The sequence below is a fragment of the Tursiops truncatus genome, chromosome 5, assembly GCF_011762595.2.
Source record: "Tursiops truncatus isolate mTurTru1 chromosome 5, mTurTru1.mat.Y, whole genome shotgun sequence".
Taxonomy (NCBI): Eukaryota; Metazoa; Chordata; class Mammalia; order Artiodactyla; family Delphinidae; genus Tursiops; species Tursiops truncatus.
In genome coordinates this window covers 134,276,841-134,294,293 of record NC_047038.1, presented here as the reverse complement: position 1 = coordinate 134,294,293, position 17,453 = coordinate 134,276,841, and the positions used below count along the sequence as shown (strand labels likewise).

At 43.6% G+C, this 17,453-nt stretch overlaps 1 long non-coding RNA gene across 1 annotated transcript in view; it reads left to right on the top strand.

Annotated features, from left to right (window-relative positions):
- The window catches only part of LOC117312455 (uncharacterized), a 93,125-nt gene that overhangs the window by 34,188 nt on the left and 41,484 nt on the right, over positions 1–17,453 (top strand). The window contains exons 4-6 of the long non-coding RNA XR_004526795.2: positions 4,336–4,398; positions 7,221–8,312; positions 8,804–9,032. This is a non-coding gene — a long non-coding RNA (uncharacterized lncRNA). The remainder of the gene's footprint in view (positions 1–4,335; positions 4,399–7,220; positions 8,313–8,803; positions 9,033–17,453) is intronic.

The following is a 17,453-nucleotide window of genomic DNA, read 5'->3' as shown; positions in this document are numbered from 1 at the left end:
TTTTAACGTCTTTATTGGAATATAATTGCTTTACAATGGTATGATAGTTTCAGCTTCACAACAAAACGCATCAGTTATATATATACATATGTTCCCATATCTCTTCCCGTTTGCGTCTCCCTCCCTCCCACCCTCCCTATCCCACCCCTCCAGGCGGTCACAAAGCACCGAGCTGATCTCCCTGTGCTATGCGGCTGCTTCCCACTAGCTATCTACCTTATGTTTGGTACTGTATATATGTCCATGCCTCTCTCTCGCTTTGTCACCGTTTACCCTTCCCCCTCCCCATAGCCTCAAGTCCATTCTCTAGTAAGTCTGTGTCTTTATTCCTGTTTCACCCCTAGGTTTTTCATAACATTTTTTTTCTTAAATTCCATATATATGTGTTAGCATACAGTATTTGTCTCTCTCTTTCTGACTTCACTCTGTATGACAGACTCTAGGTCTATCCACCTCATTACCAATAGCTCAATTTCGTTTCTTTTTATGGCTGAGTAATATTCCATTGTATATATGTGCCACATCTTCTTTATCCATTCATCTGATGATGGACACTTAGGTTGTTTCCATCTCTGGGCTATTGTAAATAGAGCTGCAATGAACATTGTGGTCCGTGTCTCTTTTTGAATTATGGTTTTCTCAGGGTATATGCCCAGTAGTGGGATTGCTGGGTCATATGGTAGTTCTACTTGTAGTTTTTTAAGGAACCTCCATACTGTTCTCCACAGTGGCTGTATCAATTTACATTCCCACCAACAGTGCAAGAGGGTTCCCTTTTCTCCACACCCTCTCCAGCATTTATTGTTTCTAGATTTTTTGATGATGGCCATTCTGACTGGTGTGAGATGATATCTCATTGTAGTTTTGATTTGCATTTCTCTCATGATTAGTGATGTTGAGCATTCTTTCATGTGTTTGTTGGCAATCTGTATATCTTCTTTGGAGAAATGTCTATTTAGGTCTTCTGCCCATTTTTGGATTGGGTTGTTTGTTTTTTTGTTATTAAGCTGCATGAGCTGCTTATAAATTTTGGAGATTAATCCTTTGTCAGTTGCTTCATTTGCAAATATTTTCTCCCAATCTGAGGGTTGAAACTCAGGAAACTTACTTATTTCCTTCACGTATCTGATCTACTCAACCATGTGATGGTCTTCATCTTCAGACACCTTGCTGTCTGGGCTGTTCAACCCTGTCACAGTAAAAGCACACTCACTAGGGACTAGGAGTTGGAGAAGGACTTAGAAAATTGTTTGACACCTGAAAAACATGGCTCCAGAATAGGAAAAAAAATCTGATTGGAAACCTTCTTGTCCTCAATTCATCGGCTGTACTGGATTTGTTTTTCTTGGGTCAGACCTTCAGACTTCTACAAGAAATCGTTCCTTTGGGGAAACCAGGCCTTCCCAGAAACTCAGGAAAGTAGACCGGCAGCGGCCACGGGTAGACGGCGGGCTCCGTCCCCAGGAGCGACTCCAGCCTCAGCTCCAGCTTCTCCCCCACGTCTTCGCGCGCGCGGCCCCCGCACCGCGCTAGTCTGGCGCTTGGGGGAGGGGCGCGGCGCCGCCGGCGGGGGCGGGGCAGACGGGCAGGCGGGAGGCTGAGGGGAGGGGGCCTGGCCTGGGCCTCAGCTGCCGCCGCCGCGCTCCCGTCCGGCCCCCGGCTCCCACTTTGTGGTCACAGGCCCGGGGCCCCCAGCGCTGCTGCGAACTCGGGCCGGCGTGAGGCGAGCACAGTGAGCCGGGGGCCGGACTGAAACACTCCCGGCGCGCGCGGCCCGCCTCGTGGACTCGCCCCCCCCAAGCTTCTTTTAAGCTAAAAGGAGAGGCAGTAAAATCAAACATTTCCTGGTTCCGGCACGACTCCAGAGAAGATGTGTGAACTTCTTTTTTCCTGCAGCCATTCACAGGTGGGCCTGGTCAGGGTGTTTCCTGTGAGCTAAACAAAGGTATTTTAGCTTCATGCTTATTATCTGGGAGGCAGGTGTCCCAGAGATGGGCCACTATGTATAATTTAAGCTTATAGGCAACATCCCTTTAGTGATGAACTTGCAGTAGAACATAAAGGTTCTTCCCTATTACATGACCTTGAAAAAGTTATTTAACCTCTTTGAACCTCAGTTTCCTTATCTTTGAAATTGGATAGATAATCAGAGTATCTACTTCAGAAGGCTGCTATAAGGGTTATAAAAGCCAAGATTTGTGAAGAGCTCAGACTGTCTGCTGTCTGTGGTAAATTCTGCACGAACATCTACCCACCCATACATATAAATTCACAAAGACCTGATACTTTTCTAGCTATGTCATTGGCCAACGTTCATGACCACGGACAATCCCGTAACTTCTTTAGCTACTTTTTAGTCCTTTTATACAGTAAAGGGGTTGGACTGAGCTCCATTCTAGCTGTGCAAGTCTGTGATTCTATCTCGGTGTTTGGAACCAGTAGTAGAGACGTGAAGACCATCATGGAGATAATGATTGGAGTTCACACTAAATCATCTACAGAAGTGGGTGGAGATGACTCAACTGCCTTTCCACTCACCCGGTATTTGAAGGCACAGGATGGTCTGCAGGTGACCTCAGATTCAGGAGCTTATCTACCTAGGCATCTGCCAGATAAAAGGAACAGACAATGGCATCAACCATAAGATACTTTTACACTAAAAGTGAAAACTTGATGATACAGACTTTGTAAAGCCTGGCCATAGCTAAGATGAGGAAACAGCTGTACCTTAGTCAGAAGAAGAAAACAGCCAAAGCCTTAAAACAGCACTGACACTTAGCCACTGTCCAGGCTGAGTCAGGTGCGCCACCAATACGGACTGTCCAGCAGACTTCCACTGATGCCCTCAGGTGATACTCCAGATGGTGTCCTCAGGTGATGCCCTCAGGTGATACTCTAGATGATGTCCTCGGGTGATGCCCTCAAGGAAAAAACTGTAAAATGAAGGAACGAGCAGGGTTTGTTTTCTTTTTTATTAAGGTAAATTCCACGATATTTGGAGAATTCTCATCTTGTGAAACTGAACAAAGTTTAAATTCTCAAGTTGGGTGGAAAAAGAGATACATCCAGAGACCACACCATTTCACTGCAAAAAAGAACAATGTACCTTATAATGTATACCTTAAATCGAGTCAGAGTATCTTTAGGATTCTTAAAATATTTTTCAATTTTTATTCTCCCTTTATTCTTTGGTTGAAATCAGAGGTATGTTTTGAGTATGACCTTAGCTCTTGCTGGTGAATTTGAGCTCCTTGCAAAGAAAAGAACATTGCTGAAAGAGCCATAAATAAACAGGAAGTCAGTGTAAATTTGCAAATGTTTCCTCCAAGCTCTAAGGGTCCCTGCAGTATTGGAAAATGGAACAAAAGGAACAGTTAAAAGACAGAAAGAACATCAACAAAAAATGAGAACTTCAAGGGAAAATACACAGAGAAGCAGAAATATTTAGTTAAATTAACATCGACTGAAAGGGTCAAGATGTTGTAAGAACCACATAAAGTAACGAGATCTTTGAGAGAGAAAAAGCCATGCCAATAAATAAAAAGGAGAGTTGTGATAAGACTTTCAATGGATAAAGCTATGAATTTACTGTTTTCTAAACAGGCTGATTTTCAAACCCAGGCAAGGTCTTTACTATTAGAAAGTCCTGAAGACTTTTTAAAAAGCCTGGGGTATTGTATTCACTTTGAGGCATTTCACTGCCAGGTTGAAGGCAAACAGAGATGAGAATTCAGAGGAAAGAAAAAATACAACAAAAGTATTTCCGCGTCTGTGGAGGATTGGCCTTTCAAGAGAAAGTACTAATAAATAGAAGAAATAATAGCTTGGTTTGCAAAGTCTAAAGAGAGGGAGGTGATATGCTATACGTGCCTAAAATTTAACAGAGGAAAATCACAAGGCAACAGGCAACGCCTCGTTCAAATCCCATAAACGTATTTAGTTATCAGTACGATTCTTCCATTCACGTTAGGGTCTGGACATCTATGCGTGAGTATTTGTGTATACGGAACATTTGTACACATGCACACACACACATCCATGTAGCCAATGAGTATCCAATCTTCTTTTCCTTTTGACCTCTGAGACTACTGAAAATGTCGCCGCTCGTATTTCCTCCAAAGAGACTTAAGGGACCTACGTCATTGGCTGAGCTAAAGTTTGCCCATCTCAGCTCTGGCTAAAGTGAGCTGCTATTAGTTTCCATAAGAGTATACAGTACAATCCTTTTAAAGGTGTAGCTTTGTTCACAGTGAGTTATTGGAGGGGGATTGCTGGTCATTACGATACTAAGGTAATTAAGTATATGCTATCGCTTTTTCTCTCACTGTACAACAGAGGAGAATCTCAGTAGAAGACACTGACCTCCACTGAAATAAATCATTGAACACATACGAGCAGGTAAGAGGCTCAAAATATACAGATTTAATGTTGTTGCAGCTAACCTATGGCGGTATTCTATTTTCTGTTTATTACCCATTCTCTTCCCTGCCCTATTTCAAGTCTTTTACACGGTAGGTGCACTAAACAAAACATTATTCAATAGAAAAACGCCAATGGCTTTACAGACAGAAAGGTCCAGGGAGGCTAGGCTGCTGACTTCTGAAATGCTGGGATGTTTTTAGCCTCATTTGTAATCCTTTCTGCTGCGTAAGCCGTAGATTACCTTGCTCTATGGTTGGGTAGCTATAGATGTTCCATCGATGGGAGCAACCGCGCGAGGCTCAGCAAATGTTTTGTGCCGCCAGCTGGGCTTCAAAACGTATCAGTCCCCGTGTCTGTTGCCGACTGGTATTTTTCAAGAAAATATAAAAATTGTCATCTCCTCTGTCAGCATGAGATCACTGAATCGTTAAGATTCACCAGCACAGAGATGTTTTCCTTTGCTGTGAATTTCACCATTTTATGGGGAGCGGTTTTCAAAACCCTGAGTTTAATGCGATGAAAATGACATTTATAGCACGACAGGTATTCATAGAAGCTATCACAACTAAACAAAGGTGAACCGAGCAGTTCCAGCCGGATGACTGAATTTAACTAGAAACAAGATGAGGGAAGGCGGCAACATCTCCCAGTGACCAGCAGGGGTCACTCGACAACCAGAAAACGAATAGAAGGCGCGTGCGTTCCGGCGGCAGAACCGCCGGGCCGAACATGCTCACATGCGAGGTAGCAGGATGTCCTCCGGGGACACACAGAACCCACTCAAAACCCTCACTCAAAACCGAAAAACAGAAATGCACTTCTCAGAAAGGACGTTTTCCTCTGGATAAAAGGGGCAAACCTTGGGCCCAACTCTGGGGCCCTGCATGGAGTCGGTGGAACTGGGGTCCACGAGGATGGAAGAGACAGAAGGGGAGAAACTCTCTGCTACGTCGGATGCCATCGATCCGACTTCAGAGACGCAAACCAGAGAGCCCAGCCTCCAGCTAGGCTGCCTTTGCCACGTTCAAGCGCAGAACATTAAAAACGATTCCTGACCCCTTGTGTTTCAAAGGTTTTTGTAAAATGCATTTTTAAAACATTAAAAAAAAAGTTCAGATGGCCGGGTTTTTTTAACAATGATTCTTCTCTTCTTGCCGCTGCTCTGCAGTCTCTTGCTCTTCCACGTCTGCCGTAAACACAGGTGTGTCCTCATTGATGCTTTGTCTTTGGATTCCTGAATCATTCTCTGAGGGACCTTCAAGGGGATGGATTCGTCGTAAAGGCAGCAGGGAACTTTCCTGCGAATGTGCTCTATTTGCCTCTGCCCTGAGCGCTCACTGACTCTGTGAATGTCTGATAACCCACAAAGGGGCCCTCTGATGTGGACAGCACTTTAAGGATGAGGGTAAAACTGGGCTTCACAGAGCCCAGGTTTGGTAGATGTATGCTCCCAGCACCCGTGCTGTTTGACTATAAATCTCAGGCCAGAGGACATAAAGGAACTTAAAACTCAACCGTTCCTATCACCTGTCTGATGCTCAGATTCCTTCCACGGCACCTCTGTCAGCTGGTGGCCTTGCCGGGGCTGCACGTTACCGTGATGGGGACCCCTGGGTCTTTCTACGTCTCCACCTGTAAGAGATGCCTTACGGCTGGCTGGAAAAAACCTCTGTGCCTACAGGGTCAATAAAGGAAGACTGATTTCTCTTCCCCTGACGGTACTTCCCACATTTGAAGGGCGTTATTCTGAATTTCCCATGTGTTAGCGTTCTCCAGAGAAACAGACCCATAGGAGATTTCCTGTAAGAATTGGCTCACGTGATTACGGAGGCTGAGAAGGTCCACGATCTGCCGTCTGCCAGCTTAGAACCAGGAAAGCTGGTGGTGTGGTTCAGTCTGAGCTGAAGGCCTGAGACCCTGGGAAGCTGGTGGTGGTGTGAGTTCCAGTCCAAGCCTAAAAGCTCAAGAATCAGGGGCGGACGGTATAGGTCTTGGAGTCTGAAGGCCGATATCTGAGGGCAGGGAAGATGGATGGCTCGGAGAGAGCGAATCACCCCTTCCTGCCCCTTTGTCTTCCATCCAGGCCCTCAATAGATTAGATGTCATCCACCCACAACACCTAATGGTGAGGATGATACTCCTTCCTCAGTCTACTGATTCTAAAGCCAGGTCTGGCCTCTGTACCCCGACACATTGAATCTCGGAGACAGAGTTTTGGGTGAAGTAGAAAAGAATGGCTTTATTGCTTTGCCAGGCAAAGTGGGACACAGTGGGCTAATGCCATCAAAACATTAATGTTAACATTAAACATTAAAACATTGTTGACACACCCAGAAACAATGTTTTACCAACTATCTGGGTATCTCTTGGCCCAGTCAATTTGACACATAAAATTAACCACCACACTCTGAGTCTCCTCTCTTAAATGCATTGCGATCTCTCAGAGGTCTTTTGATTTTTTAAGCGTGGTATCATTTTCAATCCTTCCTCCATCTGAATGACCCTCATGGTCACCACCATACATGTGGTCCCCAGAGTGGATCTGAGGTCAGCATACAGCAGGTCTGTCATCTCTGTTTTCAAGATACTATGTTTCTATGGATGCCTGTTTTCTAAGAAACCCTTGGATTGCTTTTTTTTTTTTTCCCTCCTGCTTCTTGTGTATTTTCTCTTTACTTCCCAGAAATGATGCTTTATTTCTGGGTCCTTATAACCAGATAAAAAAACACACAACAATATGATGAAAAATAACTTAGTGATGGCATGTAACAAAAGGCAAAAATGTTTTATTTTTCCAGCCGTGCCGCGCGACCTGTGAGATCGTAGTTCCCCCACCAGGGATGGTACTCGTGCCTGCTGCAGTTGAAGCACAGAGTCTTGACCACTGGACCCCCAGGGAAGTCCCAAGGCAAAAATGTTTTAGTAAACATTAGGCTCAGTGGTATTCAATGGTAGGATTCCACCTCTGAAACATTCCTTGACTTTTCTTATAACATCTGTGCTAACGGTGCTTTACAAATTATGGTGCACACACTAGGCTGGGTTGAAGTCATAAAGTTTAGGAAATTGACACGAAATTCCTGGCCAGTTACCTCTATGCTTTTATAACACTCATATTTAAATAACTTTAGATGTATAGATTATAAAAATAACATGCTAAAGCCTTTGCCTTCTTAGGAACAATTTACAAGTATGATTTAGAGAAACTATTCAGCTATTCCAAGAGAGTGTTTTGAACAAGTTGGAAAACAGAATTAAACACCATGTCATGCAAAGTGGTGACTGAGTAAATGTTTCTTTTTTCTCCCTCAGGGACTCTAGAGCATTACGAATATATGCAAACAATCTGAACTGAGGCCGCCTAAGATGTCAATTCAAAGTTATTAGAGTCATTTTATAGGCATTAAAAAAAACACCTGGCGTTATATTTTCATTCTCAAATTTCATAAGTGCACAAAATCTATTTGCACATGGTTGCACCCAGATGACGTTAATTTTTAATGTGGTTAAACTCCATTTGAACGTATGCCAAGATAGAAGCCATGATTAGCTTATCTTGAAAATGACCACTTCATTCTTCCCCATTATCAGATAACCTCTGGTGGAGAGAGAACGGTCATAAGGTCTTCCTGTCTGAGCTCTTGAATGGTCATAACACTGAAGCTCTGAGCCTGACCTCTAGACCTCATGCTGACCCATTGCGAACAGACCTTCTTCAGGACTTGAATTGAAAGCTATTGAGCCAATGCTTGGAGGAGTCATTATAGAGCTTAACGCACAGAGCAAAAGAAGGTGGAGAATACAATTTAAGAAAATTTTCCTGCTGGTCAAGAAAAGGACCTTCCTGACATGAGAAGATCAAAAGAGAAGGATAGAAGGGATAGAAGCAGGTGAGGCCTGAATTTCTCAGAAGGAATCCAGTGCCGTAGCTCTTTGGGTCTCAAACAAGACTGTCTATGTGATGGTCAAAACCGAAGATAAGTTGAGGGACATCCAAACAAAATAGAGACCTGTGTCCACATGAAATCCAGAGAAGAGAGAGCCTTACCAGGTGCCTCATACCACACAGGCAGCTTTAGAAGAAGAAGAAAAAAAAGATGTGTGTTCTGAAGTAGTGAAGGTCTCACAAAATTGCACAGTTCCTGAGGTGGTGCAGAGGGGTCATTTGTGCTGTTGACAGGTCTGGGGAGGGGGGTAGGGGTGTGGGGTAGAGAGGGAACAGGTCTGAGGTCCAGGCCAATGGGACATTATGAGACACGGCCTAATCAGAGACCAGGAGAGAACTTGGAGTAGCTCAGAAGTTACAAATGCAGATACTAACAGGGGCTGGTGTGTAGCTAGGATGAGCCAGTTGGCTTGCCCCGTCTTCCTCCTTCTGCAGCCCTGAGTCCAGTCTGGGAAGGAGGATGGGTGAGCCTCCTGGAGGGTGAGACAGCGTATGGAGCAGAGGCAGCCTCCAGCTGAGGCCCTGAGACCAAACTGCCTGTCTACACAAGGCGTGAGAGTGAGGCCATCTTGGACCATCCAGCCTCAGCAGAGCCATCAGCTGACCACAGAGATTAGCCCCGCTGGCCCAGACTAGAGGAACTGCCCAGCTAACCCAGAGGATGGTGAGTAATAACAAATGACCACACATATATTTAAGTACTGAGAAGCTCCCTTCACTGTCTCATAGACCAGAGCAAGAGTCACCTGTGTTTCAAGTTGTGTTCATTCGCCTGTTAAGACAAGGGCTGGAGATACACTGACCGTGTGTCCACTTTATCTTCCTGGTCTTGACTATGCCAATTTAATCAAAATCCTCGATCTACAATATTGCCTTTTACTTAAGGAAAGGAATGTTAGTGTGGTTTACATACAGCATCAAATAAAGAATATTTAGCACTTCTCACATTTTATAGATGATCTTTAAGATCAGAGGCTTTTAAAATTCACTATGACAGGGTATGTGAGTAAAATTTGTTAAAAAACAAAATAAAACAAAGCAAATAAATAATGTGAGAAGTAACAAAAGCTTGGTAATTTAACAAAGACCCTTTATTATTATTCTCATGTTTCATAACTGGAAAAAATCTATTTGCACATTGTTTTAATATAACATTACCCTGATGATATTGATTTAATTTAATTAATTTATATGATTTTTTATTGAAGTACAGTTGATTTACAATGTTGTGTTAGGTTCAGGTGTACAGAAAAGTGATTCAGTTATACATATGATGATATTAATTTTAACATAGCTAAACTCTATTTAAATTTGGGTCAAGATAAAAGCAACAATTTAGTCTTAGAAATGACCACTTTCAGCCTTCACCACATTGGACAGGTTCAAACCTTACAAAAATGAAGTGAATCATATATATTGATGAAGTATTTATTTGCTGAAATTTGAAGGACACTCAGAGCAACCTGATAGTTCAAACTTACGTTTACCTCTGGTCTGCTCTGGAGTCTAGAATTCCACAGTTTTAAGGATTACTTCCTGAAGGTGAAAACATCTCAGATTTTCCCCACAGTTAAAGAGCTAGAGAGAAGCCTCAGAGATTGTCCAATCTAGAGGGTGCCGACCGGTCATTCCCAGGCCACTTTTGGCCGACAGCTGTGTTTTTTTTGGCCTCCACGGAGCTGGCTCACAAATTTTAGAAGTTTGAATTAGTTACACTGCCAAATTTTTGGAAATTGGATAATTACATAGAAAATCTGCATATCCAGATTCTCTTGACAAAATGTGGAGGTGTGTCCACACTGAGCCTGCAGGACAGCTGTCTACTGAAGCTGAATACTGGTGGGAACTGGCGAGGTCCCTGAGGAGACCGCCTCTGCCCGGTACCTGACTCCCGGTTTGCATAGCTCATCCACAGGACACACTCAGCCCCCATAGGCATGTGAACGCATAACCTCTGATCTACTTCCATGACTTAACTTTTTAGATGAGCAAACGTAGGTTCAGATAAAAGTGACATCGTCGTCAGCCAGCGATGGACTTAAAACTGTGGTATAAGGATAAAGTGCTATCACCTGTGGGGCTGATGTTAGCTCTCCTTCCCACCCAGCAGCTGGCTGAGGGGAGAGTTAGTTGCCTTTGAACAGATGTGAGCAGCACGGAAGAGTCGGGGATTGTCCAAGACAGCAAGGCTGGAGGGCAGCTCGGGGACCCCAGCGTCAGTGTCAGACCCTCCGTGGTTAGAGGGTGGGGGGCCCCAGAAGGCAAAGCGAGAGCTAGACGATGTGGAGGGTGAGGGAAGCAAATACCTCTTGCTTCCTTAGGTTTGTCCCCACCCGCCATGTTGGGCTTACTGTCTTCCCTGGGAAAACATTGTGCTACTGACGATGTTGACAGACTAGAATTCATGAAAGTCTCTCAGAAACACAAGAGAGACTGTGAGATTCCAGCTAATCTCACTGATGGCCAAGTTTTTTTTTTTTTAATTTTATTGGCATATAGTTGATTTACAATGTTGTGTTAATCTCTGCTATACAGCAAAGTGATTCAGTTATACATATATATATTCTTTTTCATTATGGTTTATCACAGGATATTGAATATAGTTCCCTGTGCTATACAATAGGACTTGGTTGTTTATCCATTCTGTATATACTAGTTTGCACCTGCTAACCCCAAACTCCCAGTCCCCCACCCCCTCCCCCTTGGCAACCACAAGTCTTTTCTCTATGTCTGTGAGTCTCTTTCTGTTTCGCAGGTAAGTTCATTTGTGTCATATTTTAGATTCCACATATAAGTGATATCATATGGTATTTGTCTTTCTCTTTCTGACTTACTTCATTTAGTATGATCATCTCTAGGTCCAACTGATGACCAAGTCTTGATAAAAAAAATATGCTTCCTGAAAGTTCTTTAAAAAGATGTTTAAAGTTCTAAATACTTCCTAGAAATCTGTCTTCCCCAATATCCAGTCATTAGCCAAGTTCCATCTCACAAGCATCTCTTGAATGTCAGCTTTCTCCAGTTTTTTTTTTTTTTTTTTGCGGTACGCGGGCCTCTCACTGTTGTGGCCTCTCCTGTTGCGGAGCACAGGCTCCGGACGCGCAGCCTCAGCGGCCATGGCTCACGGGCCCAGCCGCTCCACGGCATGTGGGATCTTCCCGGACCGGGGCACGAACCCGCGTCCCCTGCATCGGCAGGCGGACTCTCAACCACTGCGCCACCAGGGAAGCCCACAGTCACTTTTAATTCCTGGAATGAGCCTTGATCTCTACAACCTCCTGAATTTTGCACATACAGTGTTTTCCCTGCCTGGAATACCTATTCCCCAACTGTTATGGACTGAATGTTTGCATCCCCCCAAATTAACATGTTGAAACCCTAAGCCCTGATGTGATGGTATTTGGAGGTGGAGGTTTGGGGAGGTCATTGGGATTAGATTAGGTCATGAGCGTAGGGTCCTCGTGAAGGAATTCATGCACTTACAAAAAGAGGACAAGACATGAGATCTCCTCCCTCTGTGCACCCACCAAGGAAGGCCAAGGGAGGCTGTGAGCAGGAAGGGGGTCCCTCAGTGGACCAGGCTGGCTTGCTGACCTTGGACTTGCAGCCTCCAGAGCTGTGGGACATGTTTCTTCTCTAAGTCATCTAGTCTATGGTCCTCTGTTATATCCTGAACAGACACAGACACAAGCCTATCTGCTACAATTCTCTCCATCCGTCAAGTTTTATCTGATAGGTACCTGTGTTTTATCTGATAGGTCACCTGTGTTTCAAGTTGTGTTCATTCGCCTGTTAAGACAAGGGCTGGAGATATACTGACCGTGTGTCCACTTTATCTTCCTGGTCTTGACTATGCCAATTTAATCAAAATCCTTGATTTTGATTTTGATTTCTCATCCCCTGAGATGTTTTTATGACTTCCCGAGACTGGGTTGGTTACTCTTCCTAAGAGTTTCCATAACACCTTGTATTCACTTTCGCACGGTTACTTCGCTATATCGTAAAATCTTACTTACTGTTCTGTATCTTCTACTCGGCCATAAGCTCTGTCAGGGTGGGGGTTGTGTCTGGCTGGTTCACAGTTTCTCCTTAGCTTTTAGCAGGTGGTAACAAATATGGAAAAATTAATAAATATTGGCTGGATAAATGAATAAATGAGGCAGCAGGAAGAAGCAAAGATATTTAAGAAATCAGTCAAGCAAAACAAAAACAATGAAACCCTTTTACTTCTGATAGTCTTTATCTTACATCTTTATTTTTTAATTGAATTTGACTTATTTTAATTGGAGTAAAGTTGCTTTACACGCTGTGTCAGTTTCTGCCGTACAGCAAAGTGGATCGGCTATACGTATACATATAGCCCCTCTCTTTTGGATTTCCTTCCCATTTAGGTCACCACAGAGCACTGAGTAGAGCTCCCCGTGCAGAACTAGCAGGTCCTCACTAGTTACTACTTCATACCCAGCGGCGTATATATGTCAATCCCACTCTCCCAGTTCATCCTACCCCCCTCCCCCCTTGGTATACATACGTTTGCTACTTACATCTTTGAAGACAACTTTTACTTGGCCGTGGTCAGGTGTAGTAATTGGCTGGTGAATCTGTTACGAATTTCCCGTCTTTATTTTCTGCAACTTTTAAAATCCCACACTTTAAAAGCTCAGTAATAGAAGGACTTCATAGATTGTGTCTTCCAACAATTATATTTCTATATACATTAAGCACTTATCCTTTGCAAGCTTAGGGAGTCTTAGGGCCTTGCAAGTGATTATGTTAACCTAAACTCTCATCATGTCCCTTGGCATAAAAAGTCCAGCAGTCAGGAAGAGGCCAAAGGCCCTCGCAAGTGTTTCAGTACAATTTGGATGGATGCAGGTGAAATTGCACTCACATTTTATGTGTTGGATGCCGTCCCAATTATGAGCTTAGTCACATCCGAGAGTTCAGAGGGTTCAGAGCAGGGGTGGGGGGGGAGAATACACGGTTCCTAGTAATTATTCTGGGACAGAACGGGCTTTGCTCTGACCAACATGGAGGTGAGCTCTGACTGTCTGATCCTAGGTGGATTAAAAAAACGTCTCCAATCTTCCCCAAACATTATCTTGACGAAGTTTTACGCTTGGGCAGCTGGTTGTGGGGAGGGGGAAAGGGAGAGGTGGCATTGCGGGAACGGCTGTTCAGATGCTGCAATTATTTCGGGACTGGGAACAGAATTGAAATGACCCAGATGGTTGGCCTAATGAAGCTGAACCAAAATTTATGCCAAGAGGAGTCAGAGCCACGTTTCGTCTGTGTGTGTGTGTGTGTGTGTGTGTGTGTGTGTGTGAGACAGAGAGAGGAACCAGCGTGCATGCATGGTTGGTTTTTGGTTGAAAAGATCTTGCGGTTGTAGGAATGAAAGTGCAGCATGCTGAGACGGATGTGCTTATGCGGAGAAAACAAATCACAACAAAACACAGAGCCTTTTTCTGCCCTGGTCTGGCCTTGGGCAGGCCTGTTCCCTCTCAGTTGCACCCATACGGAAAATTCACTTTCCTTTGGCTTTTAAAATAGACCATATTTCCTGGGAGAGTATGGTGCCCTTTGGAGAAGGTGCTTGAAGTGATTAAGCAGAGCAGGGGACATCCATGCTGCTGACTTGTGCCAGGGCATTCGTCCAAAACGGCATCGCTGGTGGAAAACACATTGTGCTACATGCTGGAGCGACAGGCCCCGGTCACCTTTTCTGTGGACTCTGACTTACCGACACCAACCCCACATACCACTTCTGAGCTTGAGTCAAGAGTGAAGATAGGGCTTCCCTGGTGGTGCAGTGGTTGAGAGTCCGCCTGCCGATGCAGGGGACACAGGTTCGTGCCCCGGTCCGGGAAGATCCCACATGCCGCGGAGTGGCTGGAGAGGCCACAACAGTGAGAGGCTGCGTACCGCAAAAAAAAAAAAAAAAAAAAAAAAAAAGATATAATAAAGAAAAATCACGAGGGGTTGACAAGTCTACAAACAATGGGAGATGGTGACGACTCTGACCCCGTATCTCAATGATTAACTGAGAGTACTTCACTTTTTCCCTTTAAAAAGGTTAATGGCCAAGCAGAATCTTTAGAGTTGGTTTTGGGGGACACTGAATCACCTTCCATCCAGACTGTGGGGCTTTTTTGATTAAAAGCAACTTTCCTTTCTCCCAACACTTGCCTCTTAAGCATTGATTTTTGAGCAGTGAGCAGCTGGATCTGAGTTTGGCAACATTATTATTAGTTATTGTTTATTTAACATCTTAGCTACAAAAATGCTGAGTACTGCCATCAGCCCTCTGGTGGATGACGGTGTGCCCATCCAGTCCGCTAAATCTCTCTCGAGTGACACGAACACAGGGCCTCAGGATACGTCGTTTTTGCAGACACACTGCTTAAACCACAGAGCAGATCGTGTTAGGGGTCTGGCTCCAAGAAGGGAGGCAAATGGAAAGAGATGAGGCCATAAGAGCATCATTAATGCTGCGTCCTGGGCTCCTGAGTCTGTCATGCACGTTCTGCAGTGTTTCAGTGCCTTTCTGTTTAAAAGTTGCTTCCTCAGAGTGCAAATCTTTACTTGCTTTTATCTTTCTAAACAAAACTTATATTCTCAAGTTGAGTTGCACATTCCCATAAGAATTGTGCCGGATGTGCCCAATAAAGATAGGGGCTGTTTCTGCCCAATCCTCCTGTGTGCTTGGTTCAGACAGAATTGCTCTGCTCTTGGCAGTGATCTTGGAAGCTGCTGGCTACTGCGGGTTCCTAAATGGTTTTGGAAGCTGCTGGAAACTATCGGAACACGCAGCAGAGGGGAAGCAGCTGTGCTTGCTGCAGGGGAATTCAGGGTGTGGACTCCTGGCTCTTCCTTGTATCAGTCACACTCACAGTGGCTCTGTCCTGATGGTGAAGAACGCCTCTTTCCAGTGGGATTCTGTTACATCAATCAGTCTTCAACACGCAAATGGTGAGCTGCTTTCAACCAAAATAGCTATTCGTTCACTTGACAACACATATCTAACTTTTAAGATCTAGCTAACTGTTTTCATTGACCAAATGATGTGTAATTGGCTGTTTTAAAATTAGGATGGGGACAGACATTCTTTTGTATTCAAGAAGGGACTCTTTGATGTCCAGAGCTGGAGTGTTGCTGCTTCTGGAAATGTCTTTGTCCTGGTTTCTGTGGTACCACACTCTCCTGGCTATTTCTCGTCAGTACTTTTTTTTGCCGGCTTCTGCTGGACCTCTAATAATGTCGGACTGATTCAGTCAGTGCTTGGTCTTTGACCCTCTTCTCTTTTTGGACCTTCTCTAACTAAATATTGGGAAAGCATTAAATATTGATAACTCTTAAATTTATAACTTGACCCCTGACTTCTGCCTTGATTTTCATTTTCACATATCCAACTCTCTGCCTGAGTCTCCACTTGGATATTGAATTGGAACTTTCTTCTTTTTTTTTTGTAATATTTTTAAATTGAAGTAAGTTGATGTTCAATGTTTTGTTAATTTCTGCTGCACAGCGAACTGATTCAGCCATACATACATATATATATATATTCTTTTTCATATTCTTTTCCATTATGGTTTATTACAGGATATTGATTATAGTTCCCAGTGCTCTACAGTAGGACCTTGTTGTTTATCCACTCTGTATATAATAGTTGGCATCTGCGAATCCCAAACTCCCAATCCATCCCTCCCTCACCCCATCCCCCTTGGCAACCACCAGTCTGCTCTCCATGTCCGTGTGAATTGGAACTTTCAAATGAGCACGTCCAGAACTGAACTTTTGATTTCTCTTTCCCCAAAGCTGCTTCTCTCCCATCTTCCTTAAAGGCAACACCATCCATCAGGTTGTTCAGGCCAAACACCGAAAGAATATCTTGGGTTGCTCTCTTTTCCTTCTTCTCCTGTTCAACCCCTCCACAAATCCCCCAAATTTGAATCCCAACACTTCCCACCATCTAAATTGCCAATAGTATGGTTCAAACGACACTTATCTCTCCTTTGGGTTGTCTTCAAATAGCCTCCTAAATCGTATACCCCTCAACCGGTCTTATCTCTTACAGATTATCCTACACATGGCACAGTAGAAGTTATCATTCAGGTTTATTATTTATTTATGTTTATAGAAGAGACTTGAAGGAAAGATTGGCTTGTTTCAGATCACATAGGTGTAAGCATGGCAGAGGACTTGAATCCAGTTCTCCATACTCCTAAAAAAAGTGAACCTTTGAATGATTTTTTTATCCCATCTCTTAATCATTTAAATTAGAAAGTTTACTTTTATGATTCTACTAATAATGGCTAACAATTATATAACACTTAGTACGTGCTGAGCAGGGTTTCGAGAACTTTACATAATTTAGACTCATTGATCTTACAATAGCCAAATGGACCATATACTGTTATTATTGCTATTTAATATGCAGAAACTGAGGCCCAGAACTGTTAAGTGACTTGCCCATGGTTACACAGCCAGGAGGCAGCTGAGGCAGAATTCAAACCCAAGCACCTGGCTCCAGGGTTGTACCCCTGCCCTGGGTTACACCGACCCTCAGTTGAAGCCACGAGTTTGATCCAACGTGATTCATTAGTCTGTTTGTAGGCATTTACTTTTCTTTGTGGACGTTGGTTATTTTGGTTATTTTATCTGTTGGATGAATTGACTGTAATAACAAAAATTATCCATTACTCTACCAATTAATTTTTAAGTACAGCTAAGAGGAGAATTGGAGGAACTTTTAGAATTTTTTCTACATACATATGATCTGTGCCTCACAATTTTGAGCTTTAGGTGATATTTACCTCGGGGGCAGGCTCAAAATGAACTCCCACATGGCCACAAGTATTTTTCTATTTAGTAACATTTCCCCAAAAGGCTCTGCCTTGAAAGCTGCCACATGAAGCAGCAGATCCAATTATGTCTCAGTTTAAAAATAGTTGGTCTGTCTCTCTCTCACCTGTGCTGTGTGCTTAGTAGATTTATTTAGTCAGGAAAAAGTTCAGAAAGGACTGCGCTTTGAACTGAACCTTGATAAACTGAAAGAATTTTAAAGATTGAAGGGAGAAAGTTT